General features: G+C 36.7%; 1 protein-coding gene across 5 annotated transcripts in view; it reads left to right on the plus strand.

The window, feature by feature from the left end:
• The window catches only part of PLPPR5 (phospholipid phosphatase related 5), a 198235-nt gene that overhangs the window by 115498 nt on the left and 68830 nt on the right, over positions 1 to 13907 (plus strand). The window contains exons 1-2 of one of the 5 annotated variants that reach the window (XM_040704967.1): positions 8843 to 8861; positions 8942 to 9060. The exons of 3 other annotated variants lie outside the window; for them this stretch is intronic. The gene's annotated coding sequence lies outside the window, so the exon portion shown is untranslated. Of the gene's footprint in view, positions 1 to 8789; positions 9061 to 13907 lie in introns of those variants that run through there. One more of the 5 variants, XM_040704971.1, reaches the window with a different exon arrangement.

The raw sequence follows: 13907 nt of genomic DNA on the forward strand, positions 1-13907 counted from the left end.
AAATAGGTGCTCTCTATGGCAAGTAATTTTTTGAAGTAATGACACTTTTTTAATGACACAGATGACTTTTTGTGTAGATATATCACAGCAAGGAAGTGATATGGATTATTGTTACTGCTGCTCTATGGAAAAAAAAAAAAATCACGTAAATGTAATATTTTATCTTTTTCCAACTAAACTTGAATTTTTGAGTACATTTTTTCTCAGTCTTCTTTGGATCCCCAAGGAAGCTGATTCCTATGCAGTTCTGTAACAAAAATATATTCAGTTGTGAATTGTAAAAATATATATATCTAGGAGCACATATATATTTATATTTTTTCTGGCATGTTCAGTAAGGCAAAAAAAGTACATGTTCTTGAAGATAAGTTTGAAGGCTTAAGTGTAAGATTCATGGTTTTGTGGGTTTTTTTTTCCCCTAGGAGCTCTATGGACTCTAGGGACAAGACAGAATAATCTCCACATGTCTCTGTAGATGTAAATTGCATACATTTTCAGGTCACTTCTGCTACCACAAAATCTGAAATCAATTGGTTACTTTCTATAAAGAGTAAAAGCATTTTTTTAGTGTGATTTGCTGCTGGTTAACCTACTCCTAGAAGGGAGACTGGCAGTAACATACAGAGCAGAAATGTGTGATTTGTGTTATATCTAATATGATGTGTCATGCATTAAATTTGCATTAAATAGAAAAACTAGAAGAAGATCTTTATAGCTTTTCTTCTGTCTTCCCTCTTCCAGCTCCTTCAAATAACCTACTCAACTTCCTTGTTGGGAAACTTTAAGTACTAAACTTATTAGGACAACATCGTTCCCCTCAGTAGTTTCCCTTTAAGAACAGTTGAAAAACAGGAGCCTCACTTCCAACCTTGAGTGCTTCACATTGGGTGGTGAAGTCATGCTGGGTCCTTTCCTCTAGTGAAACCTCATCTGTAATTAATATGCTGCAGATGAGACTTACTCATTTATAGCTGGTAACATCAATCCCTTCAAATTATATTGAACTGCCCCCTGCACTGCCCTGTTTGCCTTCTGCAGATTTGTGATAGAATTACTGATGGGAGTAAAACCCAAGCGTTTCTTCTGCCCAAGTGTACAGGAGGGTGTATGTGGAAGCATTGGTCAGTGCTCAGCTGTGCCTCTCTGCTTAGTGTATCTTATTTTGGTTCCCAGCTGGTCTTGCTCAACAGTGGAACAACTTGCATGGCTAAATGACTCCAGAGAAGCAGAATGAAGCCTTGTGTACCTGTCTTCTGGTTTTGCTTCTTTGAATAGTTACATTAAGTCATCTTTATGAAATTGTGATGTTCTTTGATGCCTCAAAGAAATGCTTTATCTTCACATCTTCACTTGATGACCCTGCCCCCAGAGTGATCCTGTTTTCAGGGGATTATGCTGTATTTAGAGCCTGCAGACATTAGTAGTATTTAGGAAAACAGCTATGATTCTCTTGAAAATGTCTTGCTTAGTAAATGATAAAGATAGTTAAACAAAAAAACACAAGCAAGACAATCACCACCATCACCAAAACAAAACTAAGCAAAACAAAAAGAGCATGCATACCTTTCATTTTTCTTACTTTTCTTAAAGTGAATAGTTTTTACTATGATCAGTGGAAGTTACTCAGTGTCTGCTAACTGGTATTGCGATAGAAGTAAGAATTCAGACCCAGCTGAAGTTAATGAGAAGGCTCCCAATGACTTCAGTCAAACCATGAGTTTAAGTATTTCCCGAGACAAAAGAGTGGAGGTCCCTGTGAAATGGCTTACTTAATCAGAGTAAGGGATACAAAAAGGAAAAAGTTTTCTGGATGTGCAATTTAACTTGTATTCATTTTGTTACACATGGCAATTCAGTTTTTTCTAGAGTTGCCTGAGTGTTGAAAGAATTTTTATATGTCCATTCTGAAATTTGGGTTTATTGGTAAACTTTACTACGACAATATTTAATTCCTACCCCCAATATGGCATACTTCATTTCAGTACTGTATAGCGTCAGATCATTGCTATAAAACATTTTTCTGAGCAGGAAGAAAAATTCAAGGACAGTGTAACAAGGAGAAAATCCTTCCATCTCTCTGCATGAATGAAGGGAAAGGTCAATGTAGATTTGACATTATGCACGTGCATAACGAATATATTTTTCTCCCCGTTTTCTCTTGGTTAAATCTGATTATGATGGGAAACTGTAAAAAAGAAAATGGACAACTGAAATTTGCTAATATATGCTGCTGTAAAATGTTTTGAATATTATTAAATGGATTTGCTATGCCATCAGAGGGAGAACAGCTGTGTTCTGAAGCAGGAAATAGCTTGATTCTGCTTTCATTTTTATTTTCAGCCAGTGAAACTAATGTAAGACTGAAGTCAATGAATCTAATGAATCTTTCAAAATATCTTCTTGGTAGGAACTACTCTGAACATCACCAACTTGTGTGCAAAAACTGCTAGAGCCATATATTGCTGGGATTTCAGAGTAGCTTAAATCTTCAGTAGGATTTGGGTGCTTGGTTTAACGTTCCATTTAATGTCTCTCTAAGCTATGTATTACAGAAGGAAAGTATTATCAATTCTACAGATTTGTAGAGCTTCACTTAGTGAAGCAGTTTGCACTTCTTAGGGATATGCATTATGGTGAAAGTTCATGAGGCGGTGGCATGGAGAGTAACTTCGTTTTATCATTCATGTATTAGTTGACATTATGAAATATTCTATGACCAATTGATTTTTTTTTTTTGTGCTATCAGCACTGCAGTGCAGTCATCTCTGATTAATGGAAAATGGTTGTATAAGGAGAAAGGTGCTCACTGTAAAGCTATAATGGGCCTCCTTTGAAGAAGAATTAAGGGGTGAATTTACTATTTAACCAATGATATGAGTAGCATATAAGTTGCATTGTCTTTGGATGCCGCACAGGGTCTGTGATCTCTTCATTCGGTCATAGTTTTTATGGATCAGTTCTCCTTTAGTGCTGTATTCTTCCATGATGTGGAAGCCACAGTGCTCAGGCATCTGAACGCAGATTAATTCTGTCAAAGTTTAGGTACTCAGTTTCTGGGATTTCCAAGTAGTCGAGAGAGATGAGAGAGCATATGCGAGGGGAAAAAGGCATCTCCAGGAGGTGATTTAGGTTTATAGAGGACTTGATGAGGTTCCACTAACTTTTGGTGGAGTTGAGAGCTCCTGAGTGAGCTGCTGCAGTTAAATGACTAAATATGGATGAACTGAAGCTTTGGTACACATTTTATCCTCTAGGTTATTCCAGGGAAATCCCATCTCCTAGAGTGTCAGTATTAATTTGAGAAGAATGCATCCTGCATGTTCTGCACTAAACTATGACCCTCTGTGAGTTGCAGTCTTTAGAATTTATCTTCAATTAATGTCATGCCAAATTATGTTCTTAGTGGAAACACATGAAATTTCATAGGCAATATGAAATCACGTTGGTGATTACCTCATATATATTACCTCATATTTCACAGAATGGTGACCTTGTTACAGCAGCATGTGCAGGATACATCTACACTCCAACTGCAAAAGCACACCAGGAATCACAGAATCACATCTTTGTGGGGGTTGGAAGGGACCTCAAGAGATCATTAAGTCCAACCGCCCAATAAAGCATGTACCCTACAATAGATCACACAGTTAGGCATCCAGATGGGTCTTAAATATCTCCATAGAAGGATACTCCACAACCTCTCTGGGCAACCTGTTCCAGGGCTCTGTCACTCTTACTGTATAGAAGTTATTTGCATGCTGCTGTGGAACTTCCTGTGTTCAAGTTTTAAGCCATTACTCCTTGTCCTATTGCTACTCACCACTGTGAAGAGCATGGTCTCACCCATTTACCTCCCACCTCCCTTTAGACATCTATAGATATTTATCAGATCCTCTCTCAGTTATCTTTTCCTAAGGCTGAGCAGACCCAGCTTCCTCAGCCTTTCCTCATATGGGAGATGCTCCAGGCCCTTAATCATCTTTGTGGCCCTCTGCTGGACTCCTTCTAGGAGATATCCCAGTCTTCTTTGGACTGGGAAGCCAAGAACTGGACACAGTAAATGATTTTATGGTTTTTGTTTTGCTGTGATAACTGGTACAAATGGCTCAATGTGAAGGAATTTTATTCCCTGAAGGTTTAACTGGAATGAAAGACTTCATGCTAAAACTCTAGGTGCTAAGAGGCCTGTGTCTTCTTACGCAGAACTAGTTACTTTAACTGTCCACTACCATTAAGCTTCTGGGTACTAAATCCTATATTCCATGATGCAGGGTTTCAATGCAGAGCTACCTTTGCTCTGAAATACCCAATATTCTACTAACTTTTCCTCAGTAATAGGATAATGGACCCTTTGAAAATTACTAACTTGGACCTGACAGAAAAAAAATTGACTCCCATTATCACAGAAATAAAGCAAACCAAATGGGAAAAATATACGTAGTATAGTGCTATGTGTTTTAGCAGCTCTTGTCTTCAGCTCTAAAAAGGCACATTTTGTATTTCAAATTGCTGGTGCTGTAAGTAAGATAGATATTTTTATTGAGATTACATATTCTTCTTCTTAACGGTGCTAAAATGCTTTAGCACATGACAGTCTTAAGTCCTGAAAGTACTACCTTGTAAAAAGCTGTTATGACTGTGTTCACTGAAAAGCTCGTTTTTGCATGCATAACTTGCTACATGTTCTCTTCATGGCTACTCCATATCTCCCTTTTGCTTAATAAAAATCAGTCAGAGAAAGATAGGAAAGTATGTTTTAAGAATTTTAAGAATGATGTGCTTGTTTTAATTAAAGTAGATGTATTGAAATAAAAGCAACTTTCAGGCAAAAGAGTAAGGAATTCCTGTTTTTAACTAAGTTAGGAATATAGAAGATTTGGACCATTCCTTTAATTTCCAATCCCGATGCTTTATTGTTCCCTTTCTGGACATTTTTCTTTCCAGTCTTTCAAATTCAACACAGATAAATATATGGCAATTGTCTCTTACTTCTAGTCTACAAAGAAAAGTTATGATAATGCTAGCCATTACATGGATACTTAAATGAATGGCTGTTAAGAGAGAGACTGATGTTTTTGTTCTATTATGTTCTATTGTCTCTGCCTGCAATTACAGTTGTGAGAACAAGGTGTGCACTGTCTACATGTCTGTGCTGTATGGTGCTCTGTTACATGGCACGTTAGACCACTTCTCTTACCCACTGAATATTTTTACCTCATGAACAAATGAATTTGTCATGCATATTGCTAACTGTCATGAGGAGTAAACCCTCAGTTTGTTGGACAACATCTCTACCAGCATAAAGTTAATCTCCATGTAACTTGTCATAAATGGAGTGTTTGAGTTTGATTTCAGCCTTGCTAGATTTACTTTTTTAATAGGAAGGGAGGTTGTTTCTTACAATAAATACTGAAGATCAAAAATCTCACTGGTAATGTAAGATATCCTGGAGTTATTTAAATTTTTATACAGGTGAAAACATTTCTTTATAAAAAGTGGACAAACCTGTAGAGAAATGATGTAGAGCTCTTACAGGATTGAAAAGCAAACATTGTTTGAAACTCAGTAGGAGTATTTTTTTTATAGTAAATACTACAGAACAGTACAAAATATTTTTAGTATACATTTAATTTAGTGGGCATTTCTCATGGGGGATCACTATACTATTGGGATTCTTGGGTTCTTCTTTGGGGTTATAAGTATAGACAACCTTCAGTTCTGATAATGTCTGATGTCCACATCTCTACCTGTTGTTTCTCTATTGTGCATTATTGTATGCAAAAGTTGCCCACTTACACTGGAGTAAGTATTTGTAGGCATAATCTTTCAACTAAGGATGCTTCTTTGCAACTTCACTGTTTCATGTGAATCAACCTACGTGCATATTTGTGCACTCACAATTAGTCTGCTTGTTGGAACTCAGTGAATAAAAATATTAGTGTATGAGAGGAAAGGAAGGAAAGGTGGTACAATAGTACATGTCTCCTGTACTGTGCCATTGTCTGTTGTGCAGTTAATGACCACAAAATAATCAGCAGGTGAATGGCTAATTGGGTGTGTATATATATAGTACTAAGCACAAAGATCTTTTGAGGAGAGCATCCAAATATGTAATGAAGAAGTATAATAGTTGTTTGTCATATTGTCTAGACAGTATATATTACCAAGCACTGTGAGGTGATGTATGGACTCAATTCTTGAGAAGAGAATTTAATTTAGAATAGGAGCTGATCCACTTGCAGTGGCATTCTTCAGACACAATTGTACTGCAGTGGAGTAATCTCAGCACATGCTCAAAATCAGGCCAGTCAGATTGTTTATTTCTTGTCAGATACAATTAAATAGCTTTTTCAAATACTTATCCTTTATGGTGGTATTGTCAAGGCCTGAAAAGGCTATACTTCTCTTCCATGCTGAGCCTCTGTTTTGTCTGTATTTGCCTCTTTTGATATTTGCTCTGTATCCTGGAGAGCACTTGGAACAGAAGATGGATGCAGAGACTGACATGCAGGCATGTTTTTAAGAACATATTTAATGAGACAGAGGGTGAGGATTATACTCAGTGCACTCAAGCAAGACAAGTTGCTGTATGTCCCTAATGCAAAGCACATGAGCACAGTCATGCTTCCCACTCCACTGTCTCCTTTTTCTGTGGTGTTTGTTGCCCAGAAACTAGAAGGATATGAGCCATTCTATTTCAGGCCCTGAAGCTCCTCAGTGCAGGCACATCATAGATTTTTTTTTTCTACTAGGAATAACTGTGACTTCCAGAAAATTGTATGAACAAAAAACTTAAAGCCTATTTAAAAATTATTTAATTACCTGAAATTTTCTACTCTCCAAAAGAAACGAACCAAAGAGATTGAAATACACTGTGAATGCTACTTAATACACTGGGGAATTGAATATGTTACGAGAACTCATATGGATGAATATGGTGATGAGTATTTAGAAAGACTAATTGCAGTTGAAGACTGCTCTACTGAGTGCAGTATGCAACCTTGAATCTTCAGAAATCTTCAGTGTATAGGATACAAAACAGACTTTACCTTTTTGAAATCTGGTTCATGAGGGTATTTGTATGGCTTAGAAGTGGCTTTTTGCTTGAAATGAGTGTTGAATTGGTATGTAGATAAGGAGACAGTGCCTCACAGCTGTAGCAAAATTAGATGAACTCCCCTGGAAAAATGGGATTTGATTTCTAGAGGCATTCATCTAACAGGATGAATCTGTGCAAAGCTTGCAGGATGTAAACAGTAGGGCTTTCATTGATGTCAAAGAGCTTAATGAGTAGGAAAGAAAGTGTACTGGATGGCAATATATGAGATTTTAAAATAAAATATTCTATATTTGCACTTTTTTCCAATAGGCTTTTCTTATTCCAAACTCACAAATAATATATGTCGACAGAAGATATTTTCTGCAATAGAATTTCTACATGAAATGCATGAGGGCTATGGTGCTTTTCCATTTTAAACTTTGTATACATTTGTTGAGGTTTGCTTTGCATGCACAGCAATACCAAGAAAGCTTTGGGGCATAAAATGATCAGATGCTCAGAACGGGAAGAAGTTCATCCTTTTATCAAATAGTGTGTTTCTGTAGTTAATGCTTTCTGGAGTGTCAGTGGTTGTTTAAATAATAATAATAATAAACCTAGATCATCTCTGACCTTGTTCAGTGTATTGCTCTTAGGGCTCCTGGGATGTTATGGAAAAAACTAACATAAGAATAAATGTAGCGATTGTTGATCAATATGAAACTTCCTGCCCTTACACAAAAATTTCCACAGAAGGTAGTTGACAATCTCTAATGTAGCAGGATTTGTTGTACAATGTTATTTTTTATAAACATGGAATATATTAGATGGTGTTCCATAATATTTATCAGAAAAAAAATAAGAAAGTATATTTCTCTCTAGCCACCAAAAATTCCTTTTTATCTGCAGATAGAAAAGCAGCAGAAATCCTATTAAATGCACTAGTGACTCAACATTTGTGTGTGCATTTCTGCTGAAGTCTGAATTTGCTTTGCTATAGCAATAGACAGCTATGATGCTCTTCTACCTAATGTACTACGTGACTCCAAGCTAGACACCCTTGTACCTGGTGCACCATGTAGCAATAGCTAGGCAACTTTGGATGGGATTTCAGAGGACAGTTTGAAGAGGGGGAGATTAAGTTGGTTGCTGAATTATTTTTTTCTACCTAAAACAATGGTTAAGTGACCAAATATAGGCCTATTAAGTGACCAAATCAGGCATACTCCTCCTTGGATATATGACTGTAGTGCACTTCTCAGATTGATAGAATTTAAAGTAAGGATTTTATTTGTCTCAGAAAAATGTTAGAACAACTACTTTCTACTATTTTTCTAATACCCGTCTATTCAGAGAACTTGTGCTTACATTAAAAATAATTAGAAAAGCTGATTATTCATGGAAATCATCAAGTACATATTCATGGACATTAAGGTAATATAAAGAAAGTAATTATAGAAGAAAAACAGAGTGTGTGGTGATTTAACCATTCAAGAAGTTAAGCACTACACAGTTATGTGCTCCTCCCCCCAGTGGGATGGGGGAGAGAATAAAAAAAAAAAAGCAAAGTACAACATATATAACAAGTGATGCACTCACTGACCACCAGCTGACCAATGCCCAGCTAGCTCCCTGAGCAGTGAAAGGAAGCCCCAAGAGCTGCCTTCTCCCCATCTCTCCCCCTTCCAACTTTCTTCTGTGTGATGTCATAATGTATGGAATATCCTTTTGGCCAGCTTAGGTCAGCTATCCTAATTCTGTCCCCTCTCAGCTCCTTGTGCCCCTTACCTAGTCCCTTTTGCTGGCAGAAGCTGAGGAAACTGTAATGTCCTTGGCTATTTACAGTGCTGTTCAGCAACAACTGGAAACATCTCAGTGTTATTAATACTGTTTTTCTCCTAGAACCAAAGCGTAGCATCATACCAGATGCTATGAAGGAAAAACAACTCTGTCCTAGTGGAAGACAGAGGCATCTAGGTAGAGGTTGATCGGTGAGAAGACAGTGGCATTATGTGAGACAGGTCAGTGTAAGGTCATCTGGAGGCATGCTCAACTTGTAGACCAATGGTGTCAACAGTACTTAATTGTGAATGAATTCGTCTTTGTTTCCTCTTCTGTCTTTTTTTTCAGTTCTATATGTGTTTTCATATGATTTGTTAAGTGATAGTGATTCTCCTGGCATTGAAATAAGCATAGTAGAAATTTTTTTCTGGAGGATGCAGCAGGTAGGAATGGGAAAACTTATAGTTACACTTTTTCTAAAGGCACCTGGGTTTAAATTATCAAAGGGAATTAGCTTGTAATTGATTTTTTTTTTAGAAGTACTCGTGACTGAGTGCTGTAGACAGGCAGACCCACTCTCTATCCAGCCTAGCAGTCATGTTGTCCAGTAAATCTCAGACATAGACAAATTTTCAGTACAAGTTAGAGCACTAATAAATTCATATCACGCTTGAAGTGAATGCAGGCTTTGTTCCGGGGCTCTTCAGGTGAACAGTAATGGCTTAATCAATTCTCTTACATCCTCCTCTGCACTTTACGGTTTTTCTTAAACTTACACCTATACTGTATGTAAAAATTAATCTCAGATTTACTCAATTTTACTCGATCCACATGTGCACTCATTTTTATGTGCCACCCATTTATCAAGAGAATCTGCAGTGTTGATATTTTGAAACCTACCATCTACATGATGATGTCTGTTGATTATTAAAGTATATGACAGAAAGTTTAATGATTGTGACACTTCTTGAAACACTTTGTAAAGGCCTCCAAAGAGAGGCTGTAGCATGACTTATGTTGCTTCAAATATCAGAAGTATCCTAGGCATAATACTACAGTTTTTACCTGCATGGTGGTCCTCTGTATTTTTAAAATTTCTTATCTTTCTACTATCACCAGAGAGTCTGAAGGCCTCTCAGGAGGTTAGTGGGCCAAGTGGTTAGTTTTTTTTCTGAAAACCTATGACATCTGTTCATTCTGTCTCATCCTTTGGTTCTAGTGAGAATTGTATTGAGATAGGGAAACTGAGAGCCTGCACAAGCTTGTGCTACCCTGTGTTTATCCTGGAGCTGGCAGTCTGAGGTGGTGAAGCTGGCATGGGATGTGCACACCTGTGGTCATTCTTACATAGATTTCTGCTTGACTGGGAAAGAGCTGTAGCTCCTTCAGTGAAAATCTGTAGCCTTGTGATAGAAACCTCCATTGTGTCTTGTGTTTCTACTCAGACTTACAGCAGACTTTCAAAATTTTGAGCAGTGTATTTAACAGTTTGAGGATAAAAAGTTAGAGCCAGAACATAACTGGCTTTTGGGGAGATGTGCATACTGCAAAGCCTCCTGCTAACAGTCTGATACATGTACTTTAGTCCATGTTAACAGAGACAAGTTACAGCTCTGGAAATACTGAGAGTGCAATTGTATGGAAGACATATGTAGAAGTCTAAAAGGATGTGGACCATCCTCTGAGAAATGACAGAAGCAGATCAGCAGCTAGAGCAAGAAAGCCTTGCGGGAGTCAATTCTTCCTTCTGTTGTCTTGAAGACACTTTTAAACTCACAATTTGTATAAATAACAAGTAGATGTTCAGGGCACCTTAACTAGAACTTTGCTAGCTAGTAAGTCTGGATGGCACCAGTGTTAGCTGCTTCAAAGGCCATTTAAAAAAATATATAAATTATATCTCAAGAAATTATGTCACCAAATATTTTAAATTATGCACAAGAGTATACAAAGTGATATTCTCAAAGTAAAGATGCAAACCTGTTTAGAAAATAGCAGGTGATCTATGCCAAGGTGATTCATGCCAAGATTCCAATTTATTTTTTCTTAAGAGAAAGGAAGAGATCTCTAGTCCTCTTTCTTTCTGAAGGAACTGGGAGCAGCAAATATAAATCCTTATCAAGAAACATTGAATTATCTTCCAGAATCTTTCAGATATCACAACTGAAGTTATCCTTAAAATGTCAGTGTCAGATAGTCACTGCCTGTTCTATTATTACTACCCCTGCCTATCTTGAAAAAGGTCTATTCACAATACATTCTTTATAAGAATATGCAGCAAGATGTTAAGCTGTCTTTCCATCCATCTCTTGTACTGTTTTTATTGCAACAGCATTTAGGCCTTGGAAACAAGCACTATATTAAGGTTAGTTAAAAGAAAAAAAAAATGGTGACTATATGAGACAAATAAGCATCTGCATTATTTTTTACTGTGTTGTGTTTACTATTCACACTTTTCAGGAACGTTAGCTAGAGCCCTACTAGAAATATAAATCATGGCTTTAGTTAAACTATGAAAATGAATCATTGCTATATCTGTAGTTAAGAAACTTTTTCAAAGGTCATTTTTCAATAGAGTGTGTGCTAAATTATGAACTGTGTGTTTAATTGTGTGAAAGTCATTTAGGTTTGCATTCCCCTTCTCCTACACATTTGTTCTTCCAGGGCACGCTAAAGCTGTCAGTGGTTCATTCAGATGAATATAGGTCATTGCACATTTTCAAGTACTCTGTTGTCCCAGTGGTCTCTGTTAGTTAGCCTGAATTCTCTTAAAAACATTTCCAGTTAAATATTTTTTTCTTGTAAATGTGGACATTCGTATGTAAGGCAACACCATTGTTTTTTTTCCCTTAGTTCGTGGTTACTGATTTTGAGTTGCAGGATCCTTACAGCAGTGACTCTCATTTACTATCTGTTTGGACAGTAGCTAATTTGGAGTACTACTGAAGCTTTTATGACTATTACTAATTATGCAACTTCTTCACAGACTGTAACAGAGCCATGTGGCACTGCAACATTATTATCACAAAGAAACTCACATAGTTCATTAGCAAGGTGCTTTAACAGTGCTTAACAGGTCTCAACCAGTTGAAATGTATTTGACCTAAATGCTTGAAAATCTATTGATTGCAGAAGAAAACCATACAATTCTTGTGAAAGAAAATAAGAGGTGTTTTAATAACAAGATGTTCTAATATGAATACTTTAACTTTCTTTTGATCTGTCTTAGATTATTTGACAGTAGTAGTAGGCGAAGTAATCTATTTTTGAAAGTAGGAGAGCCTTTAATTTCACATGTACTGTATATGCTTCCTGTAGGAAAAGAGTATGAATGTGGTAAATATGCAGCAATCTTCTTGCAAAGCAAAAGTTAAACAGGGTTGAAGAAATAAAATGTTAATTGGTAATTGATAGAAAGAGGTTTTTCCCATGTTGTATTTCATGGAGGGGAAAAAAAAATAAGATAACCAGTCTAAATAGTAGGTTAGCATTACTCTGCCAGATCACTCAAAATTTATTTTCAACCACTTTTATGAATTATACTCTAGAGTTGTCCCTTTAAACTGCACTGTCAGTTCATACAGAGTCCCAGAAAAGGGAACTAACTATACAGAAATATTTTGTCCTTGAAGTAGCTATGTATGGCACTGTAACATCCAGACAGCTTTCTGACTCTCAAATCTTGTTTTCTGTAAGAATATGAAGTGGAAGGTCTTTTTTTACCAGTATCAAAGAAAGTCCTCTGGTTCTTTGTCTGGAGGAAAATTATGGAGTGAAAGCTCACTGAACACTGCATTCTCCTATCCATGCTCCAAAGGACAATCAGGCAATCAGTAACAGGGCTGTAAATGATGTTCTTATTCTGTTTAAAAAAAGCTGTTTCAAGTTTTAATGTCAGCCTCTAAGCACAGACACAGTTAAAACACAAGGCCGTTGAGTCTGTCTCGGGTTTCTGACTATGACCATTAAAAGATGATTAATGGAAAAGCAGGAGAAATAGAGAGTATACTTCAATGATTCAGGTGCCCTGAATTTAGTGATTTATAATCTGAAAGTTCAGCTGGATCATCACATTGAAAAGCTGATCATGTCCTCAGTTCATGAGTCTAAATATCTCCAGGGGCCTTTTCATAGCTTTAGCTTCCACAAGAAGCTAAAACTCTCTCAAAAACCTTTATGAAACAATATATTCATTTTCCACCGGTGATTCATTTCTTAGCCCTATGATAGCAAGAAAAGAAAAGGCCAGACTGTACCTCTCAAGCTGAAAACTGCACTGGAGGTAAGCCTTCATTGAAGAGCAGGTAACCCTATATTTTCTTGAGGTGAGGTTGAGTTGCTTAAATGGACATTTTTAGCAACTGATTTCAGAACAAAGATCCATCCAGACAGTTGGGGTGATCACACACTCTTCACACTACTCAGTAGGACTACTTTTACACACTGATCTTGATCCAGATACATTGTTTCACCTGTAGTAGCTCTTCTAATTTCTCTATAGTCTGTCACATCTTTCTGTGAAATTACATCTCACTATATTTAGGTTTATATCTCTTTCCTGGCCAGCAGATTCTTATAGATGCTAGTATCCTAGGTGCATCTGCTGTTTCAAGATCCTTTTCCTGTGGAGATTCTTTTTCTTAACACGCTCAAATCTCTTGTATTGCTTACTGTCTTTTTTTTTTTTTTTTCCAAATGATTATGGTTTTTTTCTTGAAGGTCATATTTCTTTAGCCACATCATTCACTCATGAGATGTTGTCTTTAATATTATCTTTTTTCTCCTTACTGTCACCTCTTAAAAAAAAAAAAAATCCTCTTTTTATGTGGCCTAACAGCATAAAACCTTCCTTCAAAGACCTGAGGCATCTAGCAGTTATACTTAATCTTTTATATTATAAATGTTCTTTCTCTTGGGGCTGGAAGAATTCCATTGAAGAACAGATAAATTAGTCCTTCACAGCTGACAGAGGCATCTGGGATCCTTTTCTTGGCGTAATTTTTCAGTGGATTTTTTTTCCACATAAAGTAGGATTAGTAGATTCTCCTGTTCTTGCATGATTTTTTTTCTGTAGTTTGAAATATGT

This window comes from Gallus gallus, chromosome 8 (assembly GCF_016699485.2).
Source record: "Gallus gallus isolate bGalGal1 chromosome 8, bGalGal1.mat.broiler.GRCg7b, whole genome shotgun sequence".
Taxonomy (NCBI): Eukaryota; Metazoa; Chordata; class Aves; order Galliformes; family Phasianidae; genus Gallus; species Gallus gallus.